Genomic DNA, 19,330 nt, shown 5'->3' on the forward strand with positions numbered 1-19,330 from the left:
CGGCAGATTATTACATACCTCAATCGAGCCCGTGAGGAGATCCTTCGACATGCAAGCGTGACAACATACAGTACCTTTTTTTTTTTTTACCGTGTCCTGTTCGGCTGTGAAGCAATCAGAATTGATGTCTGAATGCTGGCGACTAGCTTTACAGTTTTTCTCTCAGGTGGAGCGTTACAGCTTCTGCTGACATCACGCCTGATACCAAAACTTTATTAAAAATATTTTCATATGTTTCTAAGATTCGAACCGGACACAGAGACAAAAGTGAAAGAAAAATAAGAGAGTGAAGGAAGAGATGGAGGTAAAGGGGGAAGGGGGGGTTTTCGTATAGAATAAACAATAAATGAACAAGAATTCGCTTCTAGACCTTCAGAAAGAGAGGGGGGGAAGAAAAAAAAAACCACAAGACAAAAACATTGCTGCATCAGCTACATGAAGATATATAAAAGTAAAAATGTTTGCTGACAATCATACAGTAATTATTACTAAGGCATTTAGGGCCAACCACAACCTTAGGTCATGTGCTGAAGATGTCCAAGTCATACTTATGAAATCACCATGTGAGCACCTTTGTGCGTACGCACGCTTGCATGTGTAAGTTTTCTCTATAGGAGCATCCAATAGTGAGTGTGAAGGGCCACAGACCTGCCCCCCAAAAACGTGCGGAAGATGGAGGGAGTTCCAAGCCCAGAGATCCAGAGGTCACCCCAGAGCGCGGAGACCCCAGGGAGGCCATCAACAGAGAAACCCTAACCCCCACCCGAGAGGCGCAGAGGATCACCCCGGCACCGAAGTGGAAGTGGGCACCGGCACTCGGATTGAGGTTGAAATTTCCCCCCACCGGATGCCGTTGAGTGTGCCCACTCCCAAGGCCCTAAGTGTGCATTTGTGTGGAATGTTGTTTGTGGAAGTGTTTAATGTGCAAATAAAATTGGGGGGTTAGGCTGCCACAGGACTGCGGAAATGGGATCCATACCCGCACCCCTTGACTTACCCACACCCCAAGGCCCTATGTGCATGTTTGTGTGATGATGTGAAGGAGCAGGAGGAGGGAAATGTCTGAGGATGGGGAGGAACGGCTGAGGGGCCTGAGCCCTCCAGGGAGCCAGCTCCCCTACTGGCCCCAATAGGCACCTCCGTTCCCAAAATCCACCCGGGGCACGGAGGCCCCAGCCCATCTAGCCATGGCCCGAAGCAGCAGCATCACAGAGACCCACGGAGTCTGAGGCCACCAATCCACACCACCCCAGCAGAATATTTACTCCCATCGCCACATTTACTCAACATTCAGATCCACCCCCCGAGGTAACCCAAGCACCACCAGAGTCGGGCAGCAGCCCCCCAGCCCCAACCCCCCTAGTGAACCCACCCCAGGGATCCTCCAGATACTTCAAGCTCAGACTCTCCACCACATCAACCACAGCATCCCGCAGGACCATATCAATGACCCTCCATCATCGCTATGTGATGGAACCGATCAAAGGAGCCCAGAGAGATTGATTTGAAGTGGAGGCAGAGGCTGTCTCAAGTGTAATATGATCCAATAAAAGATTTCTATACTGGTTAATGCAAAGATTATCTTTGTTTTTCCAGTTTATGAGGATAGTTTTCTTAGCGATGCATATGGCAGTGAGAACCACGTGAACCAAATTTGTTTCAATCGGGACATCCTCTAGGTTCCCCAGCAAGCAAAATGAGGGGAAGTTGGGATATCACATTTCAGACACTTTGACAGGTCTTCACATACTCTATACCAGAATCCCTGAACAGGTGGACATGACCACAGTGCGTGGATATAACTGTCAGGAATGTTGTCTGTGCAGTGTGTGCAGGTGTCAGATGGCACAAATCCCATCCTGAACATCCGATGACCTGTATAGTGTACTCTGTGTAGAATTTTGTATTGAATTAATTGTAAATTGGGGTTTCTGATCGTTTTAAAAGTTTTTAAACAAGTTTGGGACCAGAAAGTCTGATCAAAGCTAACTAATAGATCCACCTCCCATTTGCCTATAGGAATTGCTATTGTATCATCTATTTTGGTCAATGTTTTATATACTTTAGACAGTAATTTGGGGTGTTTGAGATTACAGAAGTCTAATACCCTTGATGGTGTTTGTAATTCTACTTTATTAAGCTTAAATTTTTCTTTAACTACTGATTTAATTTGGAGATATTCTAAAAATCTATTCTTGTCTATCCCAAATTGGGAGACTATTCTGTTAAATGGAATGAAATCCAATCCTTCAAATATGTGTTCCATGTATAGAATTCCTTTACTTTTCCAGTATGGGAGGTTCATCATTTTATTGTTTTGCAATATGTCAGGATTATTCCAGATGGGTGTGCGTCTGCATGGAATTAGTGAAGACTCTGTCATTTTTAGATATTCCCACCATGCTGTCAGTGAGGTACTGATATTAATACTTTTAAAGCTTTCATGCTTTCTTATTTTTGAGCTAATAAACGGTAGGTCCGAAAGCTCTATAGTATTGCAAAGTGTCTGTTCTACATCTAACCAGGACTCATCCAGCGGGTTATGTTGTAACCATCTTGGTATATATTGGAGCCTGTTGGTTAAGAAATAATGATAGAAGTTGGGTAGATCCAGCCCTCCTCTATCTTTGGTCTTCTGTAGTGTTTTTAAGCTAATTCGTGGAGGTTTATCCTTCCAAAGGAATTTAGTGATGGAGGAGTCCAGGGATCTAAACCAATCAGATGATGGCTTGTTTGGGATCATAGAAAATAAGTAATTGATTCTTGGTAAAACCATCATTTTAATTGTGGCAACCCTCCCCATAAGTGATATCGGTAAGGATTTCCATCTAGCAAGATCATCTTCCACTTTCTTTAATAGTGGGATGTAGTTTAGTTTAGTTAGATCTGCCAGCCTGGGAGAGACATGAATGCCCAGGTATGTAATATTCCCTGATTCCAATTGTGTATTAAGGGAATTGACAAAAGAGAAATTAATTGGAAGAACTGTGGATTTTAACCAGTTTATTGAATAATCTGAAACTCTTGAAAAGGAGTTTATTAGTTCAATTGCCTGGGAGAGAGGGATTGAGAATTCTGAAGAAAAGTAACACGTCATCTGCATAAAGACTGATTTTATGTTCTATGTTCTTACACTTTATGCCTTTAATAACTGTAGTTTGCCTGATTGCTGCTGCTAGTGGTTCAATAAAGATAGCAAATAGCGAGGGGGACAGAGGGCATCCCTGCCTGGTCCCCTCTGAAGACAAAGCTATCTGATGTTTGGTCATTTGTCCTGACGCATGCTGTTGGTGAACTGTATAATATTTTAACCAGTTTATGAAGAAGTTTCCAAAACCAAATTTATGTAAAGTTGCAAATAAGAACTTCCAGTTAACTCTATCAAAAGCCTTTTCTGCATCGAGAGATAATATACTGGTTTCCATGTTTCTGCTATAAGAAAAGTCTATTAAGTTGAGTAATCTACGTGAATTTGTGGATGAATGTCTCCCCTTAATGAAACCAGTTTGGTCTGGATGTATTATGAAAGGGGTTACCTTCTCTAATCTTTTTGCAAGGGCTTTACAAATTATTTTCAGGTCAACATTAATAAGAGAAATTGGGCGATAGCTGGTAGGAAATATAGGATCTTTGCCTGGTTTTAACAGGAGACTAATGTTGGCTGAATTCATGTTTGGCTGTAGTCTACCATTTTCTTCTATTTCACTCATCATTCTGAAGAATGTTGGAGCCAGAATGATCCAGAATTCTTTGTAGAACTCTGCTGGAAACCCATCTGGACCTGGAGCCTTCCTATTAGGCATGGAGTTAAGAGCTTCCTGAAGCTCATCTGATGTTAATGGCGAGTCCAGGACTGTAGCTTGGCTATCTGATAATTTAGGAAGTATTATCCTGTCTAGAAACTCATTGATCTCATTATCTGATGGGTTAATCTGTGGTGAGTACAAGGTTTTGTAAAAATCTCTGAAAGTGTTGTTTATTCTTTCAGGATCATATACTATATTCCCAGTTGAGTCTTTAACAGCAGATATGGCAGTTTTCTCTTTGTTTATTTTTAACTGGTTGGCTAAAACTTGCCTGATTTATTACCGTGTTCAAAGTTTTCTATTCGTAGTCTTTGTGCTAAAATTGTGTTTTTGTCAATAATTCCTTTAAGTTCTAGTTTACTTTTACGCAATTTGTTTTGTAATTCTTCTTCTGGGGATGCCTCTAGAGACTTAATGATTTCTTCTAATTCCTGAATACGTTTGTTTTCTATTTTTTTCTTATGTGATGAGAAGGAAATTATTTTACCTCTCATCACTGCTTTCCCTGCCTCCCAGAGAACAGATGCTGATGTTCCAGGAAGGTCATTGTGTTCTAAATATAAAGCCCACTCTTTTTTATAATATTCCACAAAACCTTCATCTTTAAGCAGTGACGTATTAAACCTCCAGTTTTACCTGATGGGATTGTTTTCTTATTTAACAGAGTTAAAGAAACTGGAGCATGATCGCTGACAACTATAGGGTGTATCTCAGTGTCTGAAATGTCAGCCAATAATGAGCTGCTGACTAGAAAATAGTCCAAACGTGAGTGAGAGTGATGAACATGTGAGAAAAAAGTATACTCTCTACGGCTGGGATAAAAAGATCGCCATGCATCACAAAGCCCATAATCACTCATATACTGTTTGACTATATTAGTGGAATGCCAATGCGCTGAGTCCCAGCTGTACTGAGCCTGTCTGAAGAATAATCCATCCAAAATTAAAATCTCCGCAAGTATAAGTGGACAGTCCAAGTGTTCGGAGAGTACAGAAAAAAATTATGAAAGAATGCGGGTCATCTATGTTTGGACAGTATATGCTAACAATACATAAGCTTTGATTTTGTATAGATAGTTTTAGTATTATAAATCTACCATCTGGATCTGAGACTGTGTCCAATACTTTGAAATTTGTATTTTTGTGTATTAAAATAGCTACACCTCTTTGTCTAGAGTTATAGGCGGCAGAGAACAGTCTGGGAAACTCAGATGTTTTAAGTTCATCTGCAACTGTGGCAGACCTATGAGTCTCTTGTAATAAGACAACATCTGCCTGCAGTCTTTTAAGCTGATCAAAAATCTTTAATCTCTTCTCTCTAGAGCCAGTTCCATGAACATTCCAACTGACAAACCTTAGTGTACCCATAGTTGTGTGTGTGATTAGCTAATGTATGGTGCCTTCATGTGAGTTAGTTAAGTGAATAAATGTATAATTTAATCTGAAAAAAAATATATATATATAAATAAAAATAAAGCAATAAATAAGTAAATAAAAAATATATGTATAATAATGCTAATAACAATAATAATATTATTAATGCTGATGATAATAATAATATTAATGCTGAAAATAATAATAATAATACTAATGCTGATAATAATCAGACAATAATAATAATAATAATAATAATCAGACAGAACCAAGAGTGTTTGTGGTTGTATGATAAAATGTAATAATTATAATCTAGTGTTTGTATGCGCGCGTTGTGTGTGTGCTGACGCAGTGTAGGAAAGTTGTGTGATTGTGTCATGCGGATGTAAAGTTCCAGAAGCAGGTAAAAGAAGGAAAGGAAAGAGTGATAAAGGTTAAGAAAAGAAAAAAAAGTAGAAAGAAAAGGTGTTAGAGGTGTGGGGTGGTGAGAGAACAGGTGATCCCATCATCTAAACACGGATATAGCAGCTTTTTTTATATCCTGACATGCTCATACCCAGTGAATCCCGATAAGAATAATAAACTTGTGACCTGATGTTGGGCTAATAAAGCCAGTCTGTCACTCCTCGCTCCTTGTACAGCCTGTTGTTGACGTAGAGCTTGTCCACAGAAATGACAGCGCGGCTCCCTTCTTGGATGAATTTTTTACTCATTGGGAACAGAACTCTGCGGCGATCCAAAATTTCGTTAGGAAATTGATCGTTCACGCTGACATTTTTCCCTTTGAGCTCTTTCCCGTGGCTCTTAACAAAATCCTTTTGTTTAAAATGCTCAAATTTGGCCACGATGGGACAAGATCTTCTGCTGTCTGCTCTCTTGGCTCCAAGGCGATGTACCCAGTGAAAGGTGATGTTTTTTACCGTTTCTTCGGGTATCTTCATGTGGGTCTGGAGAAAATACTTGATTGTTTGTTCGCAATCCTCCGGTTGTCCTCCCGTCTGCTCCGGCAGGCCTGCGAACACCAGATTGTCTCTCATGCTGCAGGCCTGAAGATCCAAAACCGTCTCCTTCAGGGTCTTGTTGTCCTGGGAGATCCGTGTCAATCCCTCTGTCAGGGAAGACACAGTCTCCCGCAGAGACGCGTTTTCAGCAGCAAGCCGCTCCACCTGCTCCTGGCTGAATTCCAGAGATTGTCGGAGGTTCTGGAACTCAAGGTGTAGAACCTCGAGCAGGTGGAGTCGTCCCTCAAATCCCAAAAGCCTTTTATCTATAGAATCTAATAATTCTAATATATCCTTGCGGGGAGATAAGGTCGCCTCGGGGGAATCCTGAGGACGGCTTCTCTTGGTAACAGGTGCTTCCGTGTTAGCTGCTGCTTTCTTAGGCCCCATGACAACAGACTCAAAAACTTGATCAATATAATTTTGTAAACTTTCCAAATTTTCTTCACTTACCTCCAGGTTGAGTGAGTTATACTTACCGGATTAACTGCGTTGTCAATAAAATAAATTTGGCGTAAATGTGTCTTAATTGTTTAGAATGTTTGCTAACGAGCTGCCATCTGCGTCAAACGCTGCCGAGAATTCGTGATCTTCCTAGCCAGCACTTCTCTCTCCCAGCATGCTTCTCTACAATTAATACAACAATTAATACAACAATTAAGACAACATATAGTACCTTGAGAAAGCTTTCAGACCCTTTCTCTTGTTCACATTTTGCTAAGCTTCACTCTTGTACTAAAATTATTTAAATACATTTTTTCCCTCATCAAAAAACATTCAATACCCCAAAATGACAACGCGAAAACAAGATTTTAGACATTTTTGCAAATTCATCAAAAATAAAAAAATGAAATCTCACATTGACACAAGTATTTAGACGCTTTACTCAGTATGAAGCCCCTTTGACAACCTGGAGTCTTCTTGAGTCTGACGCAACAAGCTTCACACACTTATATTTGGGGATTTGCTCTCATTCTTCTCAGGAAGAAGTAAGAGTTGTACAGGATATGTACGAGGGAAGTGTGACAGTGGTGAGGTCTGCGGTAGGAGTGACGGATACATTCAACGTGGAAGTGGGATTACATCAGGGATCAGCTCTGAGCCCATTGTTACAGTATTTGCAATGGTGATGGACAGGTTGACAAACGAGATTAGACAGGAGACCCCGTGGACTAAGATGTTTGCTGATGACACTGTAATCTGCAGGGAGTGTCAGGAGCAGGTTGAGGAGACCCTCAGAGGTGGAGATCTGCTCTAGAGTGGAGAAGAATGAAGGTCAGTAGGACCAACAAGACAGAGTACATGTGTGTGAATGAGAGGGAGGTCAGAGGAATGGTGAGGATGCAGGGAGTAGAGTTGGTGAATGTGGATGAGTTTAAATACTTGGGATCAACAGTACAGAGTAATGGGGATTGTGGAAGAGAGGTGAAGAAGAGAGTGCAGGCAGGGTGGAATGTGTGGAGAAGAGTGGCAGATGGGTATCAGTAAGAGTGAAAGGGAATGTCTACAGGATAGTGGTGAGACCAGCTATGTTATATGGGTTGGAGACGGTGGCACTGACCAGAAAGCAGGAGACAGAGCTGGAGGTGGCAGAGTTAAAGATGCTAAGGTTTGCATTGGGTGTGACAAGGATGGACAGGATTACAAATGAGGACATTAGAGGGTCAGGTCAAGTTGGACAGTTTGGAGTCAGAGAGGTGAGATTGTGTTGGTTTGGACATGTGCAGAGGAGAGATGCAGGGTATATTGGAAGAAGGATGTTAAAGGTAGATAAATTTCATGTAAAGTGCAATACTTTTGGACGTGTGGATTTGTATTCATTATTGGCTGTAGAATTTCTGAGTATATTGGGAGAAGGAAGTTAAGGATAGAGCTGCCAGGCAAGAGGAAAAGAGGAAGGCCTAAGCGAAGGTTTATGGAAGTGGTGAGAGAGGACATGTAAGTGATGGGGCTGACAGAGCAAGACGTAAAGGACAGAAAGATATGGAAAAAGATGATCCGCTGTGGTGACCCCTAATGGGAGCAGCTAAAAGAAGAAGAAGAACTCTGTTCAGATTTATGCATTATGCTGCTTTTGTATCAGTAGCTGAAAGGCATTTTGCTTTGCCTTACTCTGTTGATTTGCTCTATTATGGACTGAAAGAATTGACTAGGGTAGTAATTATAGCTCTTTTTCTATTTAATGCTTTCTTTTTGTGCATTTCAATTTCATTTTATTACCTTCCTTTAGTACATATGTTGTTGCTGGAAACAATTGATTACACAGATTCACTCCTGAGGGCCTTCGTTTGGAATTTAAGAAAATAGATACAGGTCACTGGTGCCTGTCTTTTGGAGGTTTGTTTGTCTTTAGTACTGACTTATTAAATTGGTTTGGTTTATAGTGTATACAATGCCTAGAAAAGGCATACACTTCATTTGAAGTTTTCACATTTTACTGTTAAACAACATTGAATCACAATGGAATTAATTTATTTTATTGTTATACAGTACAACATCGAATCACAATGGAATTAATTCAGCTTTTTTGACACTGATCAACAGAAAAAGACTCTTTGATGTCAAAGTGAGAACACATCTGTGTAAAGTGGTTAAAATTAATTACAAATATAAAACACAAAATAATTGATGTCATAAGTATTCACTGCTTCAGGTCAGTAGAAACACATTTGGCAGCCATGACAGCCTTGAATCTCAGTGCATAGGGCTCCCTTTATCAGCTTTTCACATCTAGACTCCTTTCCATTCTGTTTTGCAAAAACTGCTCAAACTCTGTCAGGCTGCATGGTGATTGTGAGTGAGCAGCCCTTTTTAAGTTAAGTCACACATTCACTATTGAATTGAGATTGGGACTCTGACTCGGCCACTCACTAACATTACCAGTGTTGTATTTAAGCCATCGCTGTGTAGTTTTGGCTTTATGCTTGGGGCGACCGCCATGCTGGTAAACAAATCTTCTCCCAAGGTATAGAATTCTTGTAGACCAAATTAGGTTTCCTCCAGGATTCCCTTGTATTTTGCTGAATTCATTTTCTCCCTGCATGCCTTCCAGAGTCTGCTGCAGAAAAGTATCCACACAGCATATTGCTGCCACCACTGTGCCTCACGACGGGGATAGGCTGTGTGTTTGATACTGTGCCGTGTTCAATGGTGACGTTTAGTATAAAGGCCAAAAATCTTAATTTTGATCTCTTCAGACCATAGAACCTCCTTCTAGCTGACTTCAGTCCTCCCCTGTGTGCCTTGTGCTACTATGTCATCTTTGTTTTTTTTTGTTTTTTTTTGCCAGTGCTTTTCTCTCATCCACTTTCCCATGTAATTGTGATTTGTAAATTACCTGGGCACAGTTGTTGTCTGTACAGTCCCTCCAGTGTTAGCCAATTTAGCTTGTGACTCCATTGGAGTTCTTGTAGGCCTCTTGGTGGCCTCCCTCCCTACTCTTTTTTTCTTGCCCAATCACTCAGTTTTTGTGGCTGGTTTACTCTTGGCTGATTTACAGCTATGCCATACTCCATCCACACAAGTGGCACAGTGGTAGAGCTGCTGCTTTACAGTAAGGGGATTGTAGATTCGCTTCCCAGGTCTTCCCTATGTGGAGGGCACTTTGAGTAGTGAGCAAAGCGCTATATAAATGTAAAGAATTATTATTATTATTTCCATCAGTACCAGTTGAAGCCCGTTTTTGGGGGCCAGATGATCATAGCAGGTAGTTGGTATTATTAGGCTTCAACAACCTATGGGGAGTTTCTTGGTGTCTGCATCCCTTCTGCTGCAAAACCATCATCCTTGATGTATGGAACGTGTGTACTTTTTCTTGCATAAATGGTACCCCTCAGATGATAATGCTCTAAGCCCCACACACCCCTAAGGCCACCTCTGCTTCAAATACTTTATGGACAGAACTATTCAGTATGAATGAGAAGAGTTGCTAATAAGAACAGAAGAAATCTGACAAATGAGAGGAGACTACTCAGTCGACTAAGCTTGTTTGTTCAGCTAGCAGTTAAGCTGTCCCAATATCTCATTCAGATACTTCTTAAAACTTGTCAAGGTTTCCATATCACCTCCATCGGTTGGTAGTTCACCTGTCTGTGGGCTACGAACAGTGTTTTAGGAATTAGAAAAGGTACGAGATGTTTTTGGCTCAGGAACTGTTCGATCAAATCATAGCAAAGCTTGGTTTGATCCTTGGCGGATTTATACACCTGCTGCCATAACACTTGAGCTGGTTTCACTCTGTTAGCATAGGAATAACAATGGCCAGGAGCATATTGTTCTCCTTTCGTCAAGCTTATCCTCATGCACTTTGCTGTACTCACATCTGCTGCTGCCACCAAAATACGCACTTTGTGTTTGAATGGATAGGTCATTACAAATATGCTGCGTTATGAAGAAAATCTTTCCGACAAAGACACCAATATAAGATGAAAGCAAGAACACAAAATTTTCCATTAGTTCCACTGCCTCAAAAAGTATATATCTTGTTGAATATCATTAAATGAAGTAACAATCATAAATAGCCTGTAGCACTTAGTTAGATGCATCTATAATGATCCACATCAACTCCAGAGGGGAGCTTCAACATTCATTAAAGTGATGTGATATGAATCACCAAGTGATACTTAAAATTAATCCATTTGAAAACTGACACCACAAGAGTTGAGGCCTGCTTAACCACTGAGTTGATTTCTCGCTGTGAGAGAAAAATACTTATTCTCCTTGGTTTTGATTCTGTAGGCCTGTTATACATCCAAAACAGACTAAAAAAATAACATGATGACATTTTTAATTCAGATCATTTTTTAAGGCTTCAACAACACTTTAACCAAAGTTCTCATTGAAAGACATAAGAGCCCTTCTGTTATTCAGTTATTACTGACCCCCTGTGTCTTCCTAAAATTAAAAAATAAGTTTGGCATTTTTCAAGTCGAAGTTATTTCTTCACAATCATTGTATATGATAATTTTCCACATGAAATTGTGTTCTAACATAAAGCATATTTTATACATTTTAAAAAAATAACTGGCTTCCTCTTTTGTTTTATAATGGATGTGATGAGCACAGGGGTCCCACTGTGGGGAAAAAAAAACAACAAAAAAAAAAAACAAGCCAAATACTGTATCTCCAATTTTCAAAATAAAAATGTTATGAAGTATTGAATAATTTCTTGTGATTACACACTGTAAGTGCCATGGAGGACAGACTTTCATCCTGGCTGGGATGGAGAATGAGTTCTTGACAGACAGGGCGGCCATAATGGAAGGATTGCAGAAGTGGAAAGCCAACCCAGTTGAAATACCCAGTAATGTCCGTTCTGGCTGGGATCAAGGTATAATGAATATAGTGGGTGAACGTGGATAGTGGTTCATACCCCCACACAGAAGATGGCAGTGTTCGTCTAGGCTGATCACAGTCGGGACATCTGCAGGGTTGTATTGGAATTGGTGTGTGGAAGTGCAGCCCTACTGGGGTCCTTGGAGCTACCAATGGGCACTGCCAGGAAAGGACAACACTGGTTTCCACTTGACCTGGAAGTGCTTCCGACATGCAGTGCAGTGACACTGGAAGCATTCCTGAGTCTTACTTGAGGAGGAGTTGCCACCTCAAATCAGAGAGTCAGAGTTGGGAGGCAGTCGGCGAAACTCACCAGGAGGAGTGGAAGGAAAGGAAGACATTTATAAAGTGGTATTGTTGTATCTGTGGCCATGTGTTCTAGGAATGGAGTTCTGTGAAAATAAAAAATATATTTTTTTAAACCCAGAGTTGTGTTGGGTGATATGGTGTCTGAGATTTGGGGTTCACTTGCACCCCCTTGTGGTTACAACACATGATGCAAAATAGTGGATAAATGTTGTTTCTAGGAGGGAAAAAAAAAACAAAAAGGCAAATAATTATTGTGAGATTCAACCATTTAAAAAGGAATCTGGTTGTGTATTTCACTTTGCTATTCGTCTTCCTCTGCAGCAACCTTGTGGACCAGGGTCCTGGATTCACCTCAAAGTCATCATCAAGTGCTGTGGTTGACCCTGAATGCTCAGATGTGCATTGCTGTCTCTGTTCTGTAGACAGCTAGGCAACTGAAAAACATTTCACTTATGATAGCTAATATTCTTTAACTATATAGAAGCTTATTTCATTATTTTGTTAAGATACTGCCTGCTGCTTCTGGATTAATAATGCATGCATGTGCTTTGGTGACAGAGAATATTGAGCATGCAGGTTGCATGCAATCAAGTGAGAAGAACTGAATGGACATTACAAGCATCCGTCATCCTAACCTGCATATGTAGGGCAGGGTCACAGGGTAGCTGAGTAGGGTAACTGGTCACAAGGCAAGACAACCGTTAAACAGGACGCCAGTCCACTACAGGGTGAACACACACATATTCATCCACATTTGGGTCAATTTAGAAACGACAATTCACCTAAGTTTAATCAGGTTGAAATGTAATACGTTCAGCACAGATGTTTTAACAAAGGTAGAGTGGTAGTGCACTGCTGCCTCACAGTGCCATTTTCTACATGGAGTCTGCATGTTCTCCCTGTCTATTTACAGACTGATCGGTATCAGTGAGCGCTAATGAGTTTACTCACTCAAACGTTGTCCTCAGTTTTTTATTACCATATCCTCAGAAACATTGACTCATGTGTTAAAAAATATGATAAATTTGTGGTACTTCAAGTTGTTTTATTGTGGTTGGGCTCTGTTGCACATTCTGCCTTTTTTCAATTTCTCTGTATTTTTTTCTGTCATGTATGAACTCGACACGCCATTGAAAATGTGATGTAAAGGTAGCTCAGTTCTTTCAAAAATCCAAGGCTTTTCTAAAAATTATAATGCATTGTAATCAGTTCAGATTTATTGTAATTTGTACAAACTGCAATAAAAAGCATATGTGCTCTTTTCACTATGCTGTCACCCTCATGGGATTCAAATCGATAAGAGACTGACTCTCCTGAACATTTTTCCCTTTCTCATCTCCTAGAGACGATACCATCAACTTATTTAATTTGTCTTCCATCCTGCGATATGATTTGTGCCATCGCTCCTTCTCTAACCTGCTCCTTTCTCCATTTTTCTTCTATCAACATATACTCTCCATCTGGCTTTATATTTCTCTTATATTTTTATCTTTTTTTGCTATATCTTTATTTTTCTCTTCTACCCTCTTATCTATCTTTGCCCTTAGGAATTCTAGGGGATCCAAATCAAAGGGACCTTCTTTAGGCCACCTGCAATTTTTAGGCTGTTTTTCACCATCTTTTGTCCAATTGTGCCATTTAATTGTATGTTGAACAAAGGCCAGCTTCTTGTCAGGAAACTGATCAATCATACATCCCAGTGGGCAGTCTTGTGCTTTAGATGCTAAAGCCAAACGTGATTGGCACTTACACATTCCAAAAAGACTTCCTTGCCATAAAACTGACAGAAAATACTGTCTTACCTTGTCCGACGCTGTGAGTGAGTGGGGGAAGTGGGATGTGCAAGTCAGATCACAAAGCCAGTTCAGAATGAGAAGTTGAATGATACATCCTTGGATTCGCTGGGATGCATCTTCAGTGATGTATCCTGTGGTGTTTAGCTGTTATCCAAAATCAGACACCCTTGCCCAGGAGACCCAGCCGGGGGTGATCCGTTCCCAGCTTGCATCCAAGCAGCTCAACCACTGAGCTTCCCTCTTTAGCCACAGCCACCTAGGGGCCCTATCTGCAGCATATATAATGGTCTTGAAGGCTCTCCTCTTTGTCACCCTGCCCATGACGTGGCAGAGTGAGTGGCCTGTGAAGCCTCAACATCTCATCTCTCTATTGGCTCACACAACTAGTCTTCCAACCTTGCCTTCTGCATTGTTCTGCTAGCTCCTGGTACTTCTCACGTTTCCTCCCCGGTGCTTCATCCAGGCTCTCCTCCCAGGGTACACTGAGTCCTCTCATGGTCACATGTTTAGTGCTGTTAGAGAAAATGACCATTTTTGGCCAGAGCGATGTTGCAGTGATGTGCTCCGGAAACCTTAGCTGTTTGCCCAGGTCTACCTTCATATGTGAATCAACAGCTGAGTTGAGGTGGCCCTCTGCAGATCTGGGCTGCGTGATGTACTTCTTGCCTCCCTGAAGGTCAGTGATGGCTGTTGGTGGTTATGTTAGCAGCAGCTGTCTGTGCAACTGCTCTCAGTGCTTGGTCGTGCCACCAACAATAACGTCCATCCCCAAGTGCTTTTGGGCAGCTACTGAGAATGTGCGCAAGAGATCCTCTTCCTGAGCAAAGAGCACAAGATAGTGAATCGGTCTTGCCCTAGAAGTGGACATTCGCAGGACTTGTTAGGCCATCATAGACAGCCTCAGAATCAGAAAGCAGACACAGTAATAGTCTGCTTGCAGGATGCTGTTCCACGTTACCTTTCTCTGCTCTAGTTATTCCTGCCTTGTCCATGCTCTCTGATGTTTCAGACTGACCATCCAAAAATACCCTTATTAACATGCACATGGAGCCACTCAGTACATGGAAAGAGATGACTTACTTACTAGAGATTACTTAAGATGCTTGTCACATTTTTAAAAACACTTGTCAATTACAGACGGTACGTGATGAGTTTCACATCTCATGTCCTTTTAGTTACTGATAAACAAGACCCTAGAAGTCAGGATTTTGCTGCACTAAATTGCACTGGTTTTCTTATCTGTCCTTGTCCTTGTGCTAAAGAAGCAACGGGACTGGGTCACAGATCAAGAGGCTTTAATTAAAATGCTTTCTAAGAGTGCTAAAGGCAAAAGCTAATAGTTAACAAGGACAGAAATAATTCAATGTAATCAATTTATAATTTGTGAAAATCATATTTATCAGTAATAATCAACTCTAACACTACACAGAATAACATAAAACAACAACACAGAACGTAACAGGCAAAAAGCAGGAGCCATTTAGGAAAAAACAGTCATGTGATCTGAAAACACATCTGTATGTTATTACAAGCCAGCAAACAAACTGAATTTGGACCAGTGTAGGACAAGTATGGACAAACTCATTGGCTCTATGTGGGCAGGCAGCAGTGGCCCAGTTGAGAAGTTCAGGCCCAGTGTGGGCAAACAAGCAGGGAGCCTAAATTTGGAATTACACTGTAAAATCACTATCCATATATATATGCTTTTAAAGAGTTAAATATAGTGATAAAGCTAATCCTGGCAACCCTGCATAGGATTATAATTTGTTGATATTTATACCAAGGAAGATGTGCAATAAAATACATGTATGAAGTATAAGCTGTCAGTGCCACATGGTTTTGACGGGCATCCAGACCCAGAAGACATGGCCAGAAAGGATGGATGGACAGCCCATCAATTGTAAATGATGTCACAGGGGAAACGAAATGGCAGCAGCCCTCCATACAGGTGCCCATTTGGGAACCAGCAGGGAATGCTGGGAAATGTAGTCCGGCAACACAGCCCCGTTGAGTACCATGGGTGCCGCAAGGAGGCACTGACGAGAGATGTGCTCCCCAATTTATGGGACTTCCTTATGACCCGGAAGTACTTCAATCGGGCTGTGGCCCTGGCACTAGAAGGTACTCCCAGGTCCGTAATTAAAGGGACCAGACTCCCTTGTCCAGGTGAGTCGGAGCTGGGAGGATGTAGAGCAACACCAGACTGGAGGAGGGCAGTGCGGTGATAAGAAGAGAAGTTTTGTGGAGAGAGAGAAAATCTGTGATTTGTGCTTGTGCTACTTTGGAGGAATTGTATTAAATAAACCACTTGAATATTTGAACTCTTCGTGTGTTTGTGTTTGGGATTTGGGGCTCACTGATGGCCCGGTTCCACTACAAAGCTCATTTATATTTGTAAAAATGTGATATGCAGCCAATCCACCTTCACTTCAGAACAGGTAAACCATCTAAAACTAAGCATGTTCTGGCCCAGCCAGTTCTTGGCTGAAAGACCATCTAGGAAAAAGCTTAGGTTGCAACTGGAGAAGGTGATGGTGAGGCCAGCAGGGTCTTCTTACACTATGGCCTGAGTGTTAATCCCAATGCCCCAGCACAGTGGCTGGAAATCTGTGCTGCAAAAATGGTGTCCTTCGGATGAGACGTGAAACTGAGGTCCTGACTCTTTGCGGTCAAGGGCATCTTTGGTAATGAGTTTGGTGTGTTCCAATGTCTTGCCTAAACTGTCCAATCATTGTCTGGTCATGCTGGCCTCCTAATCATCTCCTGTCTCTAATTGGCTACCTATTTCTGTCACCTCTTCACCCCGTAGTAACTAATATGTGGTGAGTGCACTAGCACAAAATGGCTGCCGTCACATCATATTGGTGGTGATGGAAGTGGCTTCCCCTCTCTATGTAAACCAATATATAAACACAACGTTTTCTTCTTCATCTAAATAGAAAAAATATTTCAAAAACTAAGCTACAAAACCGGGTAGGTCAATGAGAAAAATGTGTGGGCAAAAATCTATGTCGGCCCACACCGGCTTAGGAATTTACTTGTACCACATCCTGCCAGGTTAGGATCTCCTTCCTGATGATCCTGTAATTATTTAAGTGGACTCACAAAATGAATGGATGTATGCACTTTTTAAAATGTGTTGTTTATGGATAAAATCAGAAGAAAAAAAATTAGCTAGCCTCCAGCATCTTAACAATAAACAAAGCACTAATTGAACATGAGGGTTTTACATAGCGATACTGATCTAAATCCAAATATGTTAAATATTTCTTGTGGGCCTGAAAAGTCAAAGCAAAACATGCAGCCATTGAAATGCTAAATTTGTCAGAATAAGCTGGATTTAAATCTGACAGATTTGGAAATACTCTGGAATGAGGTATATTGAGGTATAAAGCATCACATATTGCAGTAGAGATAATCAACAAACAAAACTAGATGGATTATACACTTTCACAGAAGAAAAACAATCAAAACTGTTAAATTTCTTTTTTTTCATCAATGAAAACACAAAAGGAGAGGACCTATTGTTGTCTTCTTTTGACTTTTACTTATCTTTCACCTACCGGCTGCCTTAGCTTGAATTTTTTTGTTCCATTTTTTGTCAGCAATACAATGGTTTTCTTTAATTAACAATTGATTGGAAGGAGAAAAGCTCATCACCTCCATAATCAGAGGAGCATGAAATGTGGTTATGTACTTGTGGATTTATAACAGAGTTGTATATTATTTGCAAATCGCTTAGTTGTTCTTTTGTTTCATACAACAAAGTATTTAATAAAAATCAGGCCATCAAGAAGGTATGCTTCATACACATGACTTTCTTTCAAATAAGCTTTTGCTTGTGTAAATATTAAGCGAATCTTTAAACTGAATAAAAATTATTAAATCGAGTCAGTCAGTGTAATAAGAGCACATAACATTGTTTGATAGCGCTGGAGCTTCTTTAAGGATTAGAATGCAAGAACATAAGAAGTCTGGCAAACAACAGGAGATCATTCAGTCCATCAAGTTTGTTTGGTTAACTAATAGCTAAGTTGTCCCAAAATCTCATACAGACACTTTGAATAGATTTCAAGGTGTTTATATGACAGTAATTAGTTAAGCAAATATGCACAATCTTCTTCTTCTTCTTCTGTAGCTATTACCATTTGTATATTGGTCGCTATCAATAGTTATTGTTGTTATTGTGTGTATATATATATATATATATATATATATATATATATATATATATATATATATATATATATATATATATACTGCTCAAAAGAATTAAAGGAACACTTTTTAATCAGAGTATAGCCTAAAGTCAATGAAACTTCTGGGATATTGATTTGGTCAGTTAAGTAGCACAGGGGGTTGTTAATCAGTTTCAGCTGCTGTGGTGTTAATGAAATTAACAACAGGTGCACCAGGTGTCTGAAGCGTCAGTCTGGAGAATAAACGGGAGCCCAAAATCGGGCGTCCTCAATACAGGTGCCGACGTTAGGGCCTTCTTTAGGTCACTGAATGCGTGGTCTGCTTTGTCGTTCCACACCACGTATAAGGGAGCACCCTTCTTTGTCATATTGGTCAAGGGTGCTGCTCTTTCGGAGAAACGGGGCACGAACCGGCGGTAATACCCCGCTAACCCCAAGAAAGCCTGCACCTGTCTCTTGGTATTCGGACGGGGCCATTCCAAGATGTCTTTAATTTTCGAACACTGTGGTCTCACCTGTCCCCGTCCCACGAGGTAGCCTAAATACTTGGCCTCCTTTAAGCCAAAAAAACACCTGCTTTAGTTAGTGTTATGAGGACAGCAGAGACCTGCAATCGATGTTCCTCCCAGGTGCCGGAATAGATGACGACGTCATCCAGGTAGGCGGCACTATAGGACTGGTGGGGTTCAGCACTCTATCCACCAGACGCTGAAAGGTCGCTGGGGCCCCATGTAGCCCAAATGGGAGGACCTTGTATTGCCAGTGCCCGCTAGGGGTGCTAAAGGCTGTTTTCTCTTTTGCGGATGCCGTTAAGGGAATTTGCCAATACCCTTTCGTCATGTCAAGAGTAGTCAAGTATCGAGCCGTACCTAGCCGCTCAAGCAAGTCATCAATGCGGGGCATCGGGTAGGCATCGAATTTGGAGACTTGATTCAGACGTCTAAAGTCATTACAAAACCTCCAGGAGCCGTCTGGCTTGGACACGAGGACGATAGGACTGGACTATGGTTCTCCTCAATGATGTCCATGTCCAACATTCGTTGCACCTCTAATTCCACTTCTGCGTGTTTCGCCACCGGGAGTCTATAGGGTCTCTCCCAGACAATTACACCGGGGTCTGTGACTATATCATGCACAATCAGCGAGGTCCGGCCAGGCGACTCGCTCACTACTTCGGGGATGGCTCGGATCACCTGGGTTAGCTCCTGCCATTGTTTGGGCATTAGCTCTTCACCGAGATTAAGGGCAGACGTGCATGAGAAAAGGGAGAGGGACCTACGGGAGCCGGGAAGCTCCTCCCTGTCTTTCCAAGGTTTCAATAAGTTTATATGGTAGATCCTCTCGCTCGGTCGACGATTGGGTTGTTTCACCAAATAGTCGACGAGTCCCTTTCTTTCCTTAATCTCGTATGGTCCCTGCCAATGAGCGAGCAGCTTAGAATGTGAGGTAGGAACGAGCACCATTACTCGATCCCCCGGGTGGAACTCCCGGAGGACGGAGTTGCGATTGTAA

This window comes from Polypterus senegalus, chromosome 7, assembly GCF_016835505.1.
Source record: "Polypterus senegalus isolate Bchr_013 chromosome 7, ASM1683550v1, whole genome shotgun sequence".
NCBI lineage: Eukaryota > Metazoa > Chordata > Cladistia > Polypteriformes > Polypteridae > Polypterus > Polypterus senegalus.